Source organism: Phyllobates terribilis, unplaced genomic scaffold (genome assembly GCF_046119375.1).
Source record: "Phyllobates terribilis strain yellow unplaced genomic scaffold, ASM4611937v1 Scaffold_1__5_contigs__length_1240528914, whole genome shotgun sequence".
Classification (NCBI taxonomy): domain Eukaryota; kingdom Metazoa; phylum Chordata; class Amphibia; order Anura; family Dendrobatidae; genus Phyllobates; species Phyllobates terribilis.
Window position 1 is genome coordinate 64082941 of NW_027362761.1, and position 18747 is coordinate 64101687.

At 41.4% G+C, this 18747-nt stretch overlaps 1 protein-coding gene across 3 annotated transcripts in view; it reads left to right on the forward strand.

Annotated features, from left to right (window-relative positions):
- FRMPD1 (FERM and PDZ domain containing 1) overlaps positions 1 to 18747 on the forward strand; it is a 214799-nt gene that overhangs the window by 35633 nt on the left and 160419 nt on the right. Inside the window, exon 2 of one of the 3 annotated variants that reach the window (XM_073662693.1) lies at positions 7734 to 7823. The exons of the other annotated variants lie outside the window; for them this stretch is intronic. The gene's annotated coding sequence lies outside the window, so the exon portion shown is untranslated. The remainder of the gene's footprint in view (positions 1 to 7733; positions 7824 to 18747) is intronic. 3 annotated transcript variants of the gene reach the window in all.

Sequence of the window (18747 nt, forward strand, 5' to 3'; positions counted from 1 at the left end):
ACAAGAAAAAAAATATTTTTGGCCAACATGTTTAAACATTTTTTTCTTTTTTGTTTGTTTGGGGGAGGAATGGTGGGGTGGTGGGGTGCATTTAGGACTTGGCAGGGTCATGGTGCACAGGTGCAGTCACAGAAGGCAATACCTCCCAACTTTTAAAGACAAGTAGAGGGACATATCTTGCGGCATGTACACAGAAACAGTGCCTCTACTAAAGCCCCTTAGTGTTTTCATCCACTGAAATACCCTATCATGGCCCCCCATAGAGTTTGATGCCCAATCCCCTACACAGTATCCACAATTTGGCTCCACATTACCCCCACATTCAGTATGATGGTGCCTCTAACAAAGTATGATGCAGCCACAGTGCCCCCAACACAGTATGATATCCCCACATCCTCTCACGCAGTATATGTCCCACAGTGCCCCCACACAGTATCATGACTCCACAGCACTCATACAGTATGATGCCCCACGACCACCCACCCAGTGTGATGCCCCACAGCCACCCACACGCATTATAATGCCCTAACAGTGCCCCCCACAAACAGTATGATATCCCACAGCCTCCCCCCTCCCACACACACACACATTATGATGGCAAAACAAAATAAAAACACTACTTATACTCACCTAACCCCGTTCCCATGCTCCGCACAGGAAGGAGTGATCTAGTGATGTCATCATTCCTGCTGCCATTATTGTATTCTACTATAGTATATCTGCATCATGAGGATATAGATACTGTTGAAATCAGATGAAAGGCAGGTTCCCCAACTCACAGGCCCATAGCGGTCGTGTGGTCTGCCATTATTAGTGAAACTCCACTGACACAGTGAAAAAAAGTGAACTGATATTTAGTAGCTAGGCTTTCCACTACCTTATTGAAACCCAGGACTCATGTCTTCCAAATAATTTCGATGCTTGCTTGAGATATAGTCTTAGAATGTGCATTATTTAATTGCAATATTAAAGACATTTTCCACAACTTAGATACTGATGACCTATCGTTAGGATAGGTTAGGCCTGCACAACATACAGGCCGCATGTGGCCTGCCAAATGGATTTCTGGTAGACGGCGGAGAACTGGTAGACTTAACTTCCCTTCTCCCTGTATTCAATTGTATATGTGTCTTTCACATATGATTGCATTTCAATACTTGAGTGCCGGGACAGGGGCATAGGAATGATCATTAGCTTCCTGCCCCAGCGTGTAGCAGTGTGATGAGATCATAACACAGCTGGCCCCATCACACTTCTGCTGTCATCACCATGTCGCAAGGGCAGCGAAGACAGCGGGAAAGGTAAGTGTTCTATGCAGTGGCGTAACTAGAGTCCAATGGACCCAAGTGCAAAATTTGGATTTGAGCCCCCACCTGCATGATCGTCAGATGTATAGGCCCTTGTAGCATTACAGATCCTGTGAAGACATAAATGTTCACTCCACCATGTAATAATGTCCCCCATCCTGTAATAATGTTCCCGATCCTGGCTCCTTCCTGTAATGTCGTCCATCCTGGCCCCTTTTTGTAATAATGTACCTATCATGGATCCCTTTTAGTAATATTTTCCTCCATTCTGGGCCTTTTCGTGGTGTAATGTCCTCTATCCTGGCACCTTCCAGGTATAATATCCCCATTCTGGGCCGCTTCCTGGTGTAATGTCACACATCCTAGACCCCTTCCAGGTATAATGTCTCCCATCATGGACCCCTTCCAGGAATAATGCCCTCCATCCTGGGCCTTTTCCTGGTATTATGTCTCCCATCCTGAGCGCCTTCTAGTAATTATGTCCTCCATCCTGGCATAATATCCTCCTTCCTTGGCCCCTTCCAGTAAGAATATCCCTTTTCTTCTCCAATAAATGTAAAAAACAATCAAACAATTCTTCTTACTTTCCTCCGCTCCCATGACATGCAGCATCCTCTTCTATAGTTGGTGCAGAAACTGGCAAATTCAATGTATGGACTATTATTGTAGATGGGAGGTGGGGTGTTGCTACTGGAAGGCACATTATGGGGTAGAGGAGAGAAAATTGTGTGAGGGGGTGCATTATAGAGTGGTAACAGCATAAGGAGGACAAAATGGAGAGGGGCAGTGCAGGGTGACATAATTGAGAGGGACAGTGTGGGGGAAACATTAAGGAGAGGGGCAGTGTGGGGACAGTATAGCGAGGCGGGAGCATGGGCGGCGGAATTGAGAACTGAGGGGCCAGTATGGAGAGGTGGGAGTGTGGGGGAGCAGTATAGAGAGGTGTGGGACAGTATGGAGAGGTGGAAGCATAAAGAGACAGTATGGAGAGGGGTGAGTATGAGGGGACAGTGTGGAAGGGTAGGAGGTAGTGGACAGCATGGAGAGGTGGGAAGACAGTATGGAGAGGTCGAAGCATGGAGGGACAGTATGGAGAAGTAAGTTTGATGATGGCTAGTAACAGCTCCCAACATCTCCTTAACACTATCAAAGACATAATGGGAGCTGCAGGTTCATGCAATTGTATATGGGGCTGACCTGACATTGATTGCTGTATTAAGCTTTGTACTGCATTCATGCACTGACGGTGGTTATGGTGCTGAATTCATTTACAGATGGTGATTCTAGTGCTACATTCATGTACTCACAGTGGATCTGGTGATGCATTCATATACTGATGGTGCTTATGGTGCTGCATTTATGTACTGACGGTGATTCTGATAATGTATTCATGTACTGACAATGGTTATGGTGATGGATACATATACTGATGGTGGTTCTGATCTTATGTACAAGTAGCAGTCCCTAATAGGTCATGTAATGTGCTACATGCTTATGTTAAAACGACTCAACACTTGAAATTTTGAAATTATGAGGCGTTTCTGCTCAAAGAACTCAGTATAGGTTAGGGCGTGTTCACACTAAGTTTTGGGAACAGAAACTCTCCAAATCCTTCTAAAAAACCTCAAAACTTTATTTTATAGAATGTAGTCATGTACCCACTGTGGTTGTGGTGATGTATTCATGTAACTAGCTCTTTACATTTTTTTTACGGTCCTTGGGATTAGTTCAGTTCAATGTGGCCCTTGGACCAAAAACTGCTGTGCACACTTGGGATAGGTCATTAATATTAGATCTGTGGGGGGCCAACAACTAGCACATCCACCAATCAGCTGTTTGCAGTACGAGCAGGAGCCAGATGTAAACAGTTTACGTAGCTGGAACGAAATTGTACACTATGTAGTTGCTGTTCTTGGGTTCACTTCTATAGGAGCTGAGCCGCAGCAACTGAGATCAGCCACTTCATAATGTATAAAGTCCTGCAGTTCCAACTCTGAACACTGTTCTTATCTGACCAGCGCTAGAACTGCAAACAGCTGATCAGAGGTATTACCAGGTATTCGATCTCCACCGATATGATATTGATAAGCTGTTCTAAGCATAGGCCATCAATATCTAAGTAATGTACAACCTCTTGCAGCAGAATGGTTAGGCAGACTAGTTATATTACTTTAAAATGTAGTATTTTAACCTATCATATAATATACTATACATGACTTCCCCAATATCCATATTTGTTAGCATTTTTTGGCAGAACCTATATTCTTACTTCCTTTCACTTGTAAATCCATGCTACGGTTAGTAAACACCAACAGAAGTCAGTAATGACCTTATTATAATGTCCAATGAATAAGTGCTGTAGAAAGCAATAGAAAACCACTTATATTTTTCTCTCTGATTCTCATGAGACCTTATCATAGTAATATGAATGCTTTTTACTCCACTTCTAATAATTGCTCTGCACCTTTCATCGAGATTAAGTGTAATGAAAGGAAAGCACTGCTGTTTTCTAATTGCCTACATGACATTCTTCAACAATATGTGTACAGCCATAAATGTCATATCTCATTTCTTGCTAGTAAGACGTAATAGATCCAATGTCTGGGTGTATTGTTGGTAGTCTACCAACCAAATTATAGAGGCGTAAAATGAGGCCAATGAACTTGCATGTAACGTTTATATATGGTTGGGTTATAGAGGTAAGTATGCAATAGGCACACATATTTGTGCCCATTCACACTGTCATATTTGCAGTCCATGTCCCTATATAAGGGTAAGCCAGAGTACCTCTATAAGAGCCAAACTGTTTAGGTAAATGACATGCTACTGCTATTTTCCCAACCTTCGATTTTCCAGACAACGCTTTTTTCTCCACTCTGATCTCCATGCAATTTAATATAACTGACAATTTTTTTTGCTCTTTCAATTTCACAATTTTTAAGTGTTTTTTTTTAAGCATATGAGAGTTTAAAAATTGAGCCCTGTCACTTTTTTACCATTATTCCTCAGAGTCTCATCCCTTCTTCCATCAGTATCACAAGTCTTCTACTCTAAAGCCACGGCCCCAATATGCAAATTCATTATAAAAATGATTGTCATTAAGCAACAGGATCTTACAATATTCAGTAGGGAGATTTATGAAGACGAGAATAATGATTGACTCATTTCTTTTGGACTAGGCTACCTTTTTCGGAAACATACTAACATTGTCATTTGCATTGCATATTTCTGATGGTTCTTAAGGTATGGTTACATTATGGTATCTGCAGAATTAAACAAATGCAAATCGGTACATATTGGTCAATTATTAGCCTGTTTAGACACGCTGACAGCATTTAATATGAGCAAAGAAAGATCAGTAGTAGATTGTTCTGTGCACATAGGCTTTCATTGTTGTCAGCAGCAGTTTACACAGGACGACGAGCTGCTGAGAACGATGATCTTTTACATAAACCAAAAGTTAATTTTACCCTGACAAATGAGCATTTAGCTTATCTGATGAACAACAGCCTATTTACACTGCACAATTATTAGGAAATGAGGATGATTCGGCCATGCAAATGCACCCTAACTCTTTATCTGCTTAGTAGGATGGAGTTAGTAGTATCAGCAACCATAAAGACAGCTACTACAGTAGATAGCTATATATATATATATATATATATATATATATATATATATATATATGCTCTTCTGTATATGGCATAATGGAATACCTTAGAAGAGGGGATTTCTGTTAACATGTAAATAAAAAACAGTGACCATCAAATATCAATTTTGTGGTAACTAATATCCTTCGAATAAATGATTCTTAGGATATATTTCTTCCACTCGGTTATTCAGTCTTTGAGATGAAAGCTGTGATTGTAGCAAAAAATAGGAAAAACAAGCTGATTCAAGCACAAAGCACTTTGGCTGAGAGAATGCATTTAGTGTTGTTAACTGTGACGCCAACATTTGCAAAGTGATAAAAGTTTTTTGTACATTGTACCATATGTGTATGTGTGTGCTTATAAATGACCCGTTTTGGCGTTAAAACATTAAAACTTCTTAGTAGCTGTATCACTTGCTTTACTAGGATTTAACTAACCATATATGCATGACATTTATGAGCTTTAAAGAGAACCTGTCACGAGTAGAGATGAGCGGATCTTTTGAAATTTGAGTTCACCAACTTTGCCGAATTTCCCCCAACAAATTAATTTGTGATGAAGAAATTCATACAAATTGCATAATTAAAAATCCTGTAATTGTCTGACAAATATGTGTAGAGCACTATGAGTTTCCTTGGAGTCAATTGAAAATGTTTTTGGGTCTTTAGTGCCAACACAACATTTTTAATGCCTAAATGACTTCCACCTATCTAGCTAGGGGAAAATGGATGGTAACCAGAGGTAACCAACAGTGTATTTAACAAAATATTGCAGTATCAGAATTTTTAGGCTGTCTAAATTGTATAAACAGTCTAAAAATGATCCCCTTTGAAGGGCAGATGCATACATTGCTGCTTATACACAGGTAGGGCAAATAGAAGGAGCTGTTGCATTTTCACATGGTTGGGTGCAACAATTATCCCTGTTTGGGGGGTATAAAGAGATTTGCATTTTGCTAAATGAACAAGCAATAGCATTTTTTATTAACCATCCAAAAATGATCCCTTTAATAGGGAGACAAAACAGGTGCACTGCACGGTTTTGAATGTGAAGAAATATTGGTCTCTTAACCAGAAGTGAAAAAATTGTCATTTTTTTGTGGTCCGCAACTGATTTGCTAATCACAAAATCATTAGACTTTTTATCAGGTTGTTCAAAAATGATCCCCTTATTTCTGGAGTCAAAACATTTGCTCTGCTTGAAGATGAAGAAGTTCTAGCTTGCTGTCATCAAGACTTTTAAAAAATTAGCCCTATTTTCAGAGCTGTTTCTTGCAAGTACAAAAACATGATAGTATGTCTCCCAGCAACCTTAGTACAGTCAAGCACTATGAAAGACAGTGGACAGTAAGGAGATATGTGTCTGTGGGTGTGCAGTGGCTGAGGGAGGAGCAGCATGATACAGAGATAAGGCTGGGCAGACCATAAAATGCTTGGAAGTTTAGGGCCTGTAATGGCCCCAGCAGCAGTGCAATCTAGCACTATGAAAGACAGTGGGCAGCCAGGAGGTGTGTGGCTGGCATGGCTGTACAGTGGTTGCAGCAGAAGCAGTACAGGAGAGAGTTAAGATGGGGCAGGCAAGGAGATGCTTGGCAGTTTCGGGCCAGCGACGTTGGTCATGGCAGCAGCAGCAGGGCCACCATCAGGGCATACTTACTGCTCTGTAGGGCCCGGTGACCAGAAGCAAAGAGCAGGGGCCCGGCCCAGGGTCCCCCTCTTGTGCTTCTGCTCACCGGGCCTCAGGGTTTCACATGCCAGCACTCTGCTGCTGGCGGCGTACATGTCCTCTGCGCAGGGAGCCTTGGAGCTCTCCCGGCCGTCAAACTCAATGACCGTGCACTTCCAAAGGAGTCCCTCCTCCCCTTCAGTGACGCCCTGGAGACGGAGCGTACACGATGATGTCATTGCTTACGGCCGTCATATATCAGTGCCAGGATGCCAGTGAAAACTTTTTTTTTTTTTAAAGAGAATTAATTAAATGGTCTTGGGGGAGTGGGGAGAACACATGATGAACTGGGAGTGGGGGGCGAGAAGAGCTCATGGTGAACTGGGAGTGGGGGGTGGTGAGAGCGCATGGTGAACTGGGAGTGGGGGGAGAGGAGAGCACATGATGAACTGCGAGTGGGGAGAGCACATGGTGAACCGGGAGTGGGGTGGGGAGAGCACATGATGAACTGCAAGTGGGGAGAGCTCATGATGCATTGGGAGTGGGGGGTAGGGAGAGCACATCATGAACTGCGAGTGGGGGGTGGGGAGAGCACATGATAACTAGGAGTGGAAGATGGGGAGAGCACATGAGGAATTAGAAGTGTAGGGTGGGGAGAGCACATGATGAATTGGGAGTGGGGGGTGGGGAGAGCAAATGATGAATTAAGAGTGGGAGGAGCAAATGTTGAATTGGGAGTGGGGGGGAGCAAATGATGATGAATACAGGGTAGGGGAGAGAGAGGACATGACATAATGAATTGGGGAGGAGGGAGCATGTAAATATAATGAATCAGGGGAGCGGGAGGTACAGAGTGAGGATGACTAAGTGTGACTGGTAATGAATTGGGGAAAAGAGTACAGGTTCTAATTAATTTATATATTTATTAGGTGGGGTAAATGGCTATTTATAGTTAGTAGGGGCACAGTAGTGGAGTACAGTTTATATTTAGAATGGTGGGTTGCATATTAACTAATTATATATTAATGGTGGGTACACGTCTGTATTCAGCTGTGTAATGTAGAAGTTGGTGAATGTGCTCTAGATAACGGTGTGTTATTTTATGCAGAGACAAGTCCTGGCTGGAAGAAGTGATGGTGGTCTGCAGTGGATGAAGGAGAAAAGCGAAGATGAAGGACTTCAACTAGTGACGTCACCGGTGAGTCAGTGTGTAAGGCCACGACCCCACTATCAGTATTTGGTCAGTATTCGGTCAGTATTTTTTCTCAGGAGTGGGTGATAAATGCAGAATTGGTTCACTTGTTTCTATTATACCTTTTCCCTGATTGTTCCCCATCTGGTTTTGGCTCCCACTCCTGAGAAAAAATACTGACCGAATGCTTACCAAATACTGATAGTGAGGCCGTGGCTTAACCTGTACACTTGCATTACACACTATATCCTATGTACAGACCTCCTGTGCATAATGTCATTAGTGATCACTGTATTACCTGTACACTATATATAGAGCTCCTGTGTATAATGTCACTGGTACACTATATTATTATGTACAGAGCTCCTGTGTATAATGGAACTTATGGTAATATTAGTATTGTGCTTTTTTATTAATGATCAGTATTGTAGTATTTGGTCACTATGTGGTGGTAATATGTGGTCCGGCCATAGTGTGGCGGTATTTGTTCCTTGTACAGTACAGACCAAAAGTTTGGACACACCTTCTCATTTAAAGATTTTTCTCTACTTTCATGACTTTGAAAATGCCAAGAGTGTGCAAAGCAATCAAAGCAAAAGGTGGCTACTTTGAAGAACCTAGAATATAAGACATATTTTCAGTTGTTTCACACTTTTTTGTTAAGTATATAATTCCACATGTGTTAATGCATAGTTTTGATGCCTTCAGTGTGAATGTACAATTTTCAAAGTCATGAATATACAGAAAAATCTTTAAATGAGAAGGTGTGTCCAAACTTTTGGTCTGTACTGTATGTGGTATTATTCAGTCACAACGTGGTGGTAATATGTGGTCTAGTCATGGTGTGGCAGTATTTGTTCCTTGTATGTGGTATTATTCGGTCACTATGTGGTGGTAATATGTGGTCTAGTCATGGTGTGGCAGTATTTGTTCCTTGTATGTGGCACTATTGTTCATTTTAAAAAATGTATGTGACACATTCCGTTAAAGAAAAATAAATAAAACTATACCTAAAAAGGGTATTGAATATTTTCAGAAATGTTTAATAGGTTAGAATAAAGTAGGATCTGGTCAGAAGGGTCTACCTTGTCGTGGGGGTGGAGCTGGGGTGGAGGTGGAGCTGTGGCAAAGCCTGGGCAGCATATCAAGGGAGGCCCAAAAATTTTGCCAGTATGGGGCCTGGAAATTCCTGGTGGCAGCCCTGGTCAGCAGTATTACAGTCTACATGACATGATGGCAGGGTGTGGTCCATTGGCAATGGTGGCAGCAGAAGGGTGTGAATAACAGTCAATGGCAGCTGATACAGCCAATTTAATTATTGGCATCAGGCACCAGTGCATGAAAGTCTGCACTGATCCATGTCTGATTCATTTTCACAAATATTAAGTATTTCATACTTACAGCAGATAACCTGGTCCACGTTGGTGTGAAAAATCCACTGGCCATGCTGAACACCCTCTTTGACATTACACTGGGACTGGACATAATAGTACGTCCATAGCACACAGAGCCAGTTCTTGCCACTGGTCCAATTAATTAACCCAGAAATCCATGGGATCTGGACTTAGGATATCTGCTTGAGAAAGGTCACAGTCTATGTACGACTGAACCTGGCTGTTCAGGGGGAGAAGCTGGTTTTGGAGGAGGAGGGTTGAGTAGTTATGAGGAGGGGCTGTTGGGACTTTAGGCAAAAGCTTTGTCTGATGTTATCAATCTTCTGCTTGAAGAATGAGGCAGTATTCAGCTGAGATAAGAGGAGAGCAAGGGAGTGCTGGGGGACAGAGGAGAGAATTGAAAGTGTTGAATAGCTGTTTAGGGTTGTGAGACAGGGATGATATGAGAGATGAGAAGTAGGTTTGATTTTCTGCAGTGAGTGTGGAATGCAATGAAGTGCTCATTGGAATGGGATCTTTTCCACCTCCTCTCAACAACCCTGGAAGCCCGCCTCAGTTCTTTAGTCAAGCTGGTGTGCCAGGGTTGGCTGTTGACTTTGCGAGCTTTGGTATGTGTGAGAGTGCGATCGATTCGAGAGCCGCAGCTGTGTTATATAAAGCGACAGCATGAAGAAATATTGACTTTGCAGTGAGTGGAGTTTTCCTGATCAGACATATGGTCGGCAACTGGTCCCTTTGCAATAGCTATACCAATTAGGGTGCAGAGATTATCTTGCTAATATGCCAATACCACCACCCCAAACATTTCAGAACAATTTTTGAAAAAAATCATAATTAATTTTAAAAAAATCACTTATGAAGTTTAATGAAGTTTGGTTGGATAATTTTCAAAAATGTTGCCCTTTCTCACAATCCTGATCAGTGTGCTATCAGGAAAATTCAACTCAGATGTAGTCACAATAATATTTAATTTCACCCAAAATTAGAAAGAACATGAGTTTGTTGTATTGAAAAATTGAAGCATACAATACAAAAAATTTTGTTTAAAAAAATGTTGCATTTTGTGTACATACCTGGCAGGGGTGGCTTTGTGGTACAATAAATAATGGCAGCTAGGTATCTTCCATTTAGCCTGAGTTTAGAACGCAGTTCTTTTACAAAAGTCAATGCAATCCAGGTGGTAGGGCATCAATTGTGGAGAATTTGGACATATGGGAGTCCAATTTTCAAGTAACTGGATGATTGAACGCATGTTTCTTAGGCACAAAAAAATAGAGAATTAATGATGCAATGGAGCTGGATGAGGAAGTGTATGGAAAACAGTAAGTGAGAATAATAATGGGGCTGATTACAACGACAAGACACTACTTGCGGGTGCAGACTGGTTATCATTCAGTTTGCCTTCTTCACATGAGCAGGTAATGTCGTTTCATGTACTGATGGAATGATGAAGTTCCTATTTGATGTGTGCCAGGGTGTACCTGGCATATTTTCCAACAGCAGACCTGCACAATGCAATAGATTGGTCTTCTGGCAACATGGAAAAGAATTCCCACACACAAGAAGACCGCAAGTACAACATGTTCCCACCCTGAACAGATCTTACAGGTTCTGTAGAGCCTTCTCCAACAAACAGCACGTGTGACATTACCTGCTCTGGAGCTGACTGCAGGAAAAGCTGATTTGGCCCCGGAGGATGCTTTTAATGCACGGCACCTGCGCTGCTAAGTAAATCCCAGTTGTAAACCATTAAGGATAGACAAGACAATATAGAGTAATATAGATAGTAAAGTGACAGAGGTCTAAAGTGACATGTGCTATTCAGTACCTGATGTAGTGCTTACCCATGAATGAGGGAGGATTGGATGAGCCTGCCACAGCTGCGCGACGCGCGTTTCGGATAATGCTTTCTCAAGGGAAGGCACTACACAATACTGAATAGCACATGTAACTTTAAACCTGTGCCACTTTACTATCTATATTACTCTATATTATCTTGTTTATCCTTAATGGTTTACAACTGGGATTTACTTATATAATGTTGGCTGCTATTAATTACATGTTTTGCACTGGATTGTGATGCTCCCCTACTTATTTCCTCCTTATTAGACCTGTCTATATACCTGTATTTGTGATGAATTTGTAATATTTAACTTATAAAAAGTGATTTTTAGTCAACATTCTTGATTGGTGGTCCTTATTTACTCCACTTTTTTGGTGTTCTGGTTATGTCTATGCCTAAAAACTCTGATTGTTTCACAGCTGCTGCATCCAGTAAACTAAGTGATACATCATTGGATTCAGGGTATTTTTTCCTACATTATGCTGCTCTTAGATGAGGTAGCAAAAACTTGGTGACAGATTCCCTTTAAGTGCAACTAGTCAAACAGTAGTAGAACCTTAATCTCTTATTGTTGTTGTTTTTATTTTTTTTTTAAATCATGATGGTTAACCAAAATGAAAAGTAGGCTAATGAAACCTAAAATGCTAAGCTGCGAAGTTGCTACATTTTAGGTTTTCGACTGGTAACAAACATGTGGCAACAACGGCAGTATGCAACCGGCTGCTGTACTCAGGTAACGTATGTACATGTCTAATATTAGATTCATTGGAGCAATGAAGAGGGCTCAACAAATTATTTTACACATTGCACACTTTAGCAGATGAGCACTTGTGTTTGAGTTTCAGGATTATGAAGTTTTTGTCTCTTTAAAAAAAATAAATATAAAAGTCCTCGTGCCTTTATCAAATAGGAAATCTAAGTAGAATCATGTCCCAATAGCAAGCACTCGTAACTGGCCACTGTATTCAGGTGGCATGTGTACGTCTCATATTAGACATTGGAACAATGAAACTGGCTCCATAAATTATCTTAAACAATGCGCACAGTTTAGTAAGTGAACACGTGTTTAAGATTCAGTATTTGGAAGATTTCTCTTTAAAAAGAAACCTGAAAGCACAGAGGTTCACTGTATATCACTTGAATCTTGGATTTATATTCACAGACTGAGACTATCACTCCCATTTTCAATCTGGTACATCAGCACTGTAGTAGTACACCACAATAGGCCTTTAGCTATCCCTGTTCTGTGTGCTCTGAGTACTCCTATCCCTACACACTATAGGAATGAAATGGCGTTCTTTGCTAGCCTCTATGTTTTATACTGTCTGTGATAGCCTTATGATTGGCTGTGCTACACCATGTGATTGGATTAGTGTAGGGCATTATGGGGAAGCCCCCTCTGCCAAGCCATATACCATTAACCCGCTCACTGAGCGTGCAGCATGTGTGAAAGGGGGCTGAAACTTCAATCTTATCTCAGATTGTTTCAATTCACCTGAAACAGCAGATTTCAGGAAATTCGACTTGAACTCGATCGATTCACTCTATTCTAATCACCAGTGTAAAGGTGTGCACTTTCTGCTCCTATCTCCCACTGGTCCCCTATTTCATACTTTTTTTGTTTTTAAATACTTTATATTCTTCCAAAAAAGCAGTGGCGGAATTGCACTTTTTTACCATTTCACCCCACTTATATTTTTTTGCCTTTTTTCAGTGCATTATATAGTAACATACATAGTGTCATTCAGAACTAAAATGCATTCCACAAAAAACAAGCCCTCATATGACTATGTTGACAGAAATTAACAAAGGATAGGAAAAAAATGAATGCTCACAGAGCTTTTGTTGCTTGTTTTTAAACATGTTTTACCTCACAGAAAGCAGCATTTGCGATCCCATGCTGTCCTGTCTGTATACTCTCTTCTGTTCTTTCCCCTGCCCAGGAGCTGTGGTATGATCAGACCATGCTCCTGAACGGTCAGACACAGCCATTACACAGTACACAGCAGGGGAATATTTATTATCTCAGCACAGCCACATTTTTTTAACATATCCAGTTGATGAAATTATTTTTATTCCAAGATCTATTGATTAAAATATACTTTGGGAGATAACCCCTTTAACGAAAACAGCAACAGCATAAAACTAAGTGAAGAACATCCAAACTCTGCTACAAAGGTTAGGATGTGGAAGACAGTTTCATGTCACAAGTCATACACAATGGCAAGAATGAGCACAACAACAAGACACAAGGCAGTTATACTGCATCAGCAAGGTTTCTCCCAAGCAAAGATTTCAAAGCAGATTGGGGTTTCATGATGTGCTGTTCAAGCAAGAAATGAACAATGTTGAGGACTGTAGATGCAATAATCAGCTAAGTAAACTTAGTGCAGCAGATCAAAGACACATTATGCTTATTTCCTTTTGAAATTGGAAGATGACCAGCAGTGTCATCAGGTCAAAACTTGCATCAACCAATGGGACCCAACTACACCAATCTACTGTTCAGGGAAGTCTAGAAAGAAGTGGTTTTCATGAAATAATTGTGGGTAAAAATCCATACTTTTAAGGCTATGTGCCCACGATGCAGAAATGCTCCGGAGTGTTCCTGAGCGTTTCTGCATCTACCTGGCAGAAAAAACGCATGCGGATCCTGCCAGGGACATGCGGATGTGAAGCGTTCTTCACATGCATTTCTGCATGCGTGTTGTCAAGCGCTTTCCAAGCGATTTTAGCATCACTTGGAAAGTGCTTGACAACTTGGTCACACTATATAAATCCATGCAACTGGCATGGATATATACAGTCATGGCCAAAAGTATTGAGAATGAGACAAATAGTAATTTTTCCAAAGTTTACTGCTTCATTTTTTGTAATGGCAATTTGCATATACTCCTGAATGTCAAAGAGTGATCAGCTTAACAGCAATTACTGTACTTGCAAAGTCAATATTTGCCCAGAAAATGAACTTTAACCCCCAAAACACATTTCAACATCATTGCAGTCCTGCCTTAAAAGGAGCAGCTAACATCGTTTTAGTGATTGATCCATTAACACAGGTGTGGGTGTTGATGAGGACAGGGCTGGCGATCAATCAGTCATGATTAAGTAAGAATGACATCACTGGACACTTTAAAAGGAGGCTGGTTCTTGGTATCATTGTTTCTCTTCAGTTAACCATGGTTATCTCTAAAGAAACACGTGCAGCCATCATTGCACTGCACAAAAATGGCCTAACAGGGAAGAGTATCGCAGCTACAAAGATTGCACCTCAGTCAACAATCTATCGCATCATCAAGAACTTCAAGGAGAGAGCTTCCATTGTTGTCAAAAAGGCTCCAGGGCACCCAAGAAAGACCAGCAAGCGCCAGGACCGTATCTTAAAACTGTTTCAGCTGCGGGATCGGACTACCAGCAGTGCCGAGCTTGCTCAGGAATGGCAGCAGGCTGGTGTGAGTGCTTCTGCACGCACTGTGAGGCGGAGACTCTTTGAGCAAGGGCTGGTTTCAAGGAGGGCAGCAAAGAAGCCACTTCTCTCCAGAAAAAAACATCAGGGACCGACTGATATTCTGCAAAAGGTACAGGGAGTGGACTGCTGAGGACTGGGGCAAAGTCATTTTCTCTGATGAATCCCCTTTTCGATTGTTTGGGACATCTGGAAAACAGCTTATTCGGAGAAGAAGAGGTGAGTGCTACCACCAGTCTTGTCTCATGCCAACTGTAAAGCATCCTGAAACCATTCATGTGTGGGGTTGCTTCTCAGCCAAGGGAATCGGCTCACTCACAGTCTTGCCTAAAAACACAGCCATGAATAAAGAATGGTACCAGAATGTCCTCCAAGAGCAACTTCTCCCAACCGTCCAAGAGCAGTTTGGCGCCCAACAATGCCTTTTGCAGCATGATGGAGCACCTTGCCATAAAGCAAAGGTGATAACTAAATGGCTTATGGAACAAAACATAGAGATTTTGGGTCCATGGAAACTCCCCAGATCTTAATCCCATTGAGAACTTGTGGTCAATCATCAAGAGACGGGTGGACAAACAAAAACCAACAAATTCTGGCAAAATGCAAGCATTGATTATGCAAGAATGGACTGCTATCAGTCAGGATTTGGTCCAAAAGTTGATTGAGAGCATGCCAGGGAGAATTACAGAGGTCTTGAAGAAGAAGGGGCAACACTGCAAATATTGACTTGCTGCATTAACTCATTCTAACTGTCAATATAACCTATTGGTACTCATAATATGATTGCAATTATATTTCTGTATGTGATATAAACATCAGACAAACACTAATAAAAACCAGAGGCCAGCAGATCATGTGAAAATATAATTTTGGTGTCATTCTCAAAACTTTTGGCCATGACTGTATATTGTGACCGAAAGAATGGTAAAAAATAAAAAATAAATTTATACTTACCTTCTGATGGCCCCCGGTGTCCTTGTCTTGGCTTGCTGGCAGCTCGCGGTAGACTAAAAGGACCTGCCGACGTCAGCGAGCGCGTGACCCGTCACATGACTAAATGACGTCACCGCAGGTCCTTCAGTAGACCAAGAGCTTCCGGCAAGCCGAGACAAGGACACCGGGGGCCATCAGAAGGTAAGTATAATATATTTTTTTTATTTTATTCTTTTTTTTACAGGTTCTATGGTACCTGGGTCCGGAGGAGAGTCTCCTCTTCTCCAGAACTGGGTTCCATCCGCACATTGAAACGCATGTAATCCGCAAGTACAGATCCAGTGATGTGGATTACATGCGGTCCAATGCAAGTCAATGGCGGCGAAAACGCCGCGTTTCCGCAAAGTAGTTGGTAGTGCTGCGGATTTTTCCGCAATGATAATCCGCAGCGGAAATTTCCTCAGCATGTGCACGGCACATGCGGATTATCATTGGGGAACATTGCAGACCTTCTACCAAGCGTTTTTTAAGCGTTTCGGCAGCAAAATTGCCACTGTGGAAATGCTTAAAAAACGCATAGTGGGCACACAGCCTAACATGGAAATAAGGCCTAGCAACTTAACTATGCTTGGAAACATAGGAGCTGGAGTACAGAAAAATGTCAGCAAGGGCTCTTGTCTGATGAGCAAAAATGTGAAATATTTGGCTGTAATAGAAAGCAGTTTGTTTGCTGAAGGACTGGAGAGCAGAACAATAATGAGTGTTGGCATGCAGCAGTGACACAGAGTGGAGGTTCATTGCAAGTTTGTGGCTGCACATCAGCAAATGAAGTTAGGGATTTTGTCAGGATTAATGGTGTTCTCAATGCTGAGAAATACAGGGAGATACTTATCCATCATTCAGTACCATCAAAGAGTCGTCTGAGTGGCTCGAAATTTATTCTCCAGCAATACAACCCAAAACATACAGACAATGTACACTGCTCAAAAAAATAAAGGGAACACTTAAACAATAAAATATAAATCCAAGTAAATCAAACTTCTGTGAAATCAAACTGTCCACTTAGGAAGTAACACCGATTGACAATCAATTTCACATGCTGTTGGACAAATGGAACAGACGATATATGGAAATTATTAGCAATTATCAAGACACCCTCAATAAAGGAGTGGTTCTGCAGGTGGGTACCACAGACCACATCTCAGTACCAATGCTTTCTGGCTGATGTTTTGGTCACTTTTGAATGTACGTTGTGATTTCACACTCGTGATAACATGAGATGGACTCTACAACCCACAGAAGTTGCTCAGGTAGTGCAGCTCATCCAGGATGGCACATCAATGCGAGCTGTGGCAAGAAGGTTTGCTGTGTCTATCAGCTAGGGGCCCAGAGCCCTCCATGTGCTCGCCAGTGGTAGCTTGACTGCCATTAGGTACCGAGATGAGATCCTCAGACCCCTTGTGAGACCATATGCTGGTGCGGTTGGCCCTGGGTTCCTCCTAATGCAGGACAATGCCAGACCTCATGTGGCTGGAGTGTGTCAGCAGTTCCTGCAAGATGAAGGCATTGAAGCTATGGACTGGCCCGCCTGTTCCCCAGACCTGAATCCGACTGAGCACATCTGGGACATGTCTCGCTCCATCCACCAATGTCACGTTGCACCACAGACTGTCCAGGAGTTGGCGGATGCTTTAGTCCAGGTCTGGGAGGAGATCCCACAGGAGACCATCCGCAACCTCATCAGGAGCATGCCCAGGCATTGTATGGAGGTAATACAGGCACATGGAGGCCACACACAATACTGAGCCTCATTTTGACTTGTTTTAAGGACATTACATCAAAGTTGGATCAGCCTGTGGTGTGTTTTTCCACTTTAATTTTGGGGGTGACTCCAAATCCAGGCCTCCATTGGTTAATAAATTTGATTTCCATTGATGATATTTGTGTGATTTTGTTGTCAGCACATTCAACTTTGTAAAGAACAAAGTATTCAATGAGAATATTTCATTCATTCAGATCTAGGATGTGTTATTTGAGTGTTCCCTTTATTTTTTTGAGCAGTGTAATTTAGAACTATCTTCAGGGTAAAGAAGAACAAGAAATCCTGTAGGTGAAGATATTGCCCCCACAGAGCCCTGATCTCAACATAATGGAGTTTGTGTGAGATTACATGAAAAGACAGAAGGAGCTGTGCAATTCGACATCCAAAGAAGATCTGTGGTTAGTTCTCCAAGATGTTTGGAACAATCTCCCTGCAGACTCCTTTCAAAAACTATGTTCATTTATACCTAGAGGAATTGATGTTATCTTGAAGGCAAAGGGGTGGTCACATCAAATAATAATTTGATCTCAGTTTCTCTTTTATTCACTCACTTTGCATTTTGTTAAATTATATAAATATAATATTACCACTTCTATTTTTTTAAAGCATTCTTACTTTTCAGCATTTTTTCCCATACCTGCCTAAAACTATTGCACAATGCTGTATATCATTACGAACACACTTATAAATTACATTGTTCATTTAGCCCCAATAGTCTTCAAGTGCTCACACTACTAATGTGAAAAACTTCTCTGTGGAGCAGTAAACAATAACTGATATGCTTGCCAAAAGCTTCACAATTATTTGCAGCCAGTATGTCTGTCTTGGTTTTTTTTTTTTTTTTTTTTAGAAATCGTTAAAAATGTGAACATATTCAATTTAAGAATAACTTTGCTCGTATTATAACCCATTCAATGTTATGAATTAAGAGTTTCATATGAGATTGGAGTGGGTAATGACCTGACACAATACATAGATGTATTTTCTATGTCGCCTAAGCAGTCCTGTAAAGATTGAGCAGTGCAGTTGATAAAGTGAATGAACGCAATACATTTTATCAATGTACAGCACTTTTGGCTGCTTAACACTTATTCCATCAAGAGGGTGAGAAGTTACAGCTTCTGACAGCAGAGATGGAGAACAAACACCATCGTTACCAGTCATCTCTCCTCTTCAGTGTGCAGCCAAGTTATGAGTTTAATGTGCTTTTAGCTAACCAGGACACCTAGCCCAATCTGTCTGGAATGTGACATGCACTTAGCACAGTTATTTAATCTAAAGTCATCTAGTTGAAATATTTAAAAAATAGCCCAAATTGATTATATCTTTAGAATGCCCACATGTTTTTCCTAATAATACTTAATAGTTTGGAAACACACCATTTTGTTACTGTGTTGCACCTTTTTAAGTTTTGCTCATACATACTGCGATCATATATATCTAGTGCAAACTATGAACTTACTGTCAGTCTT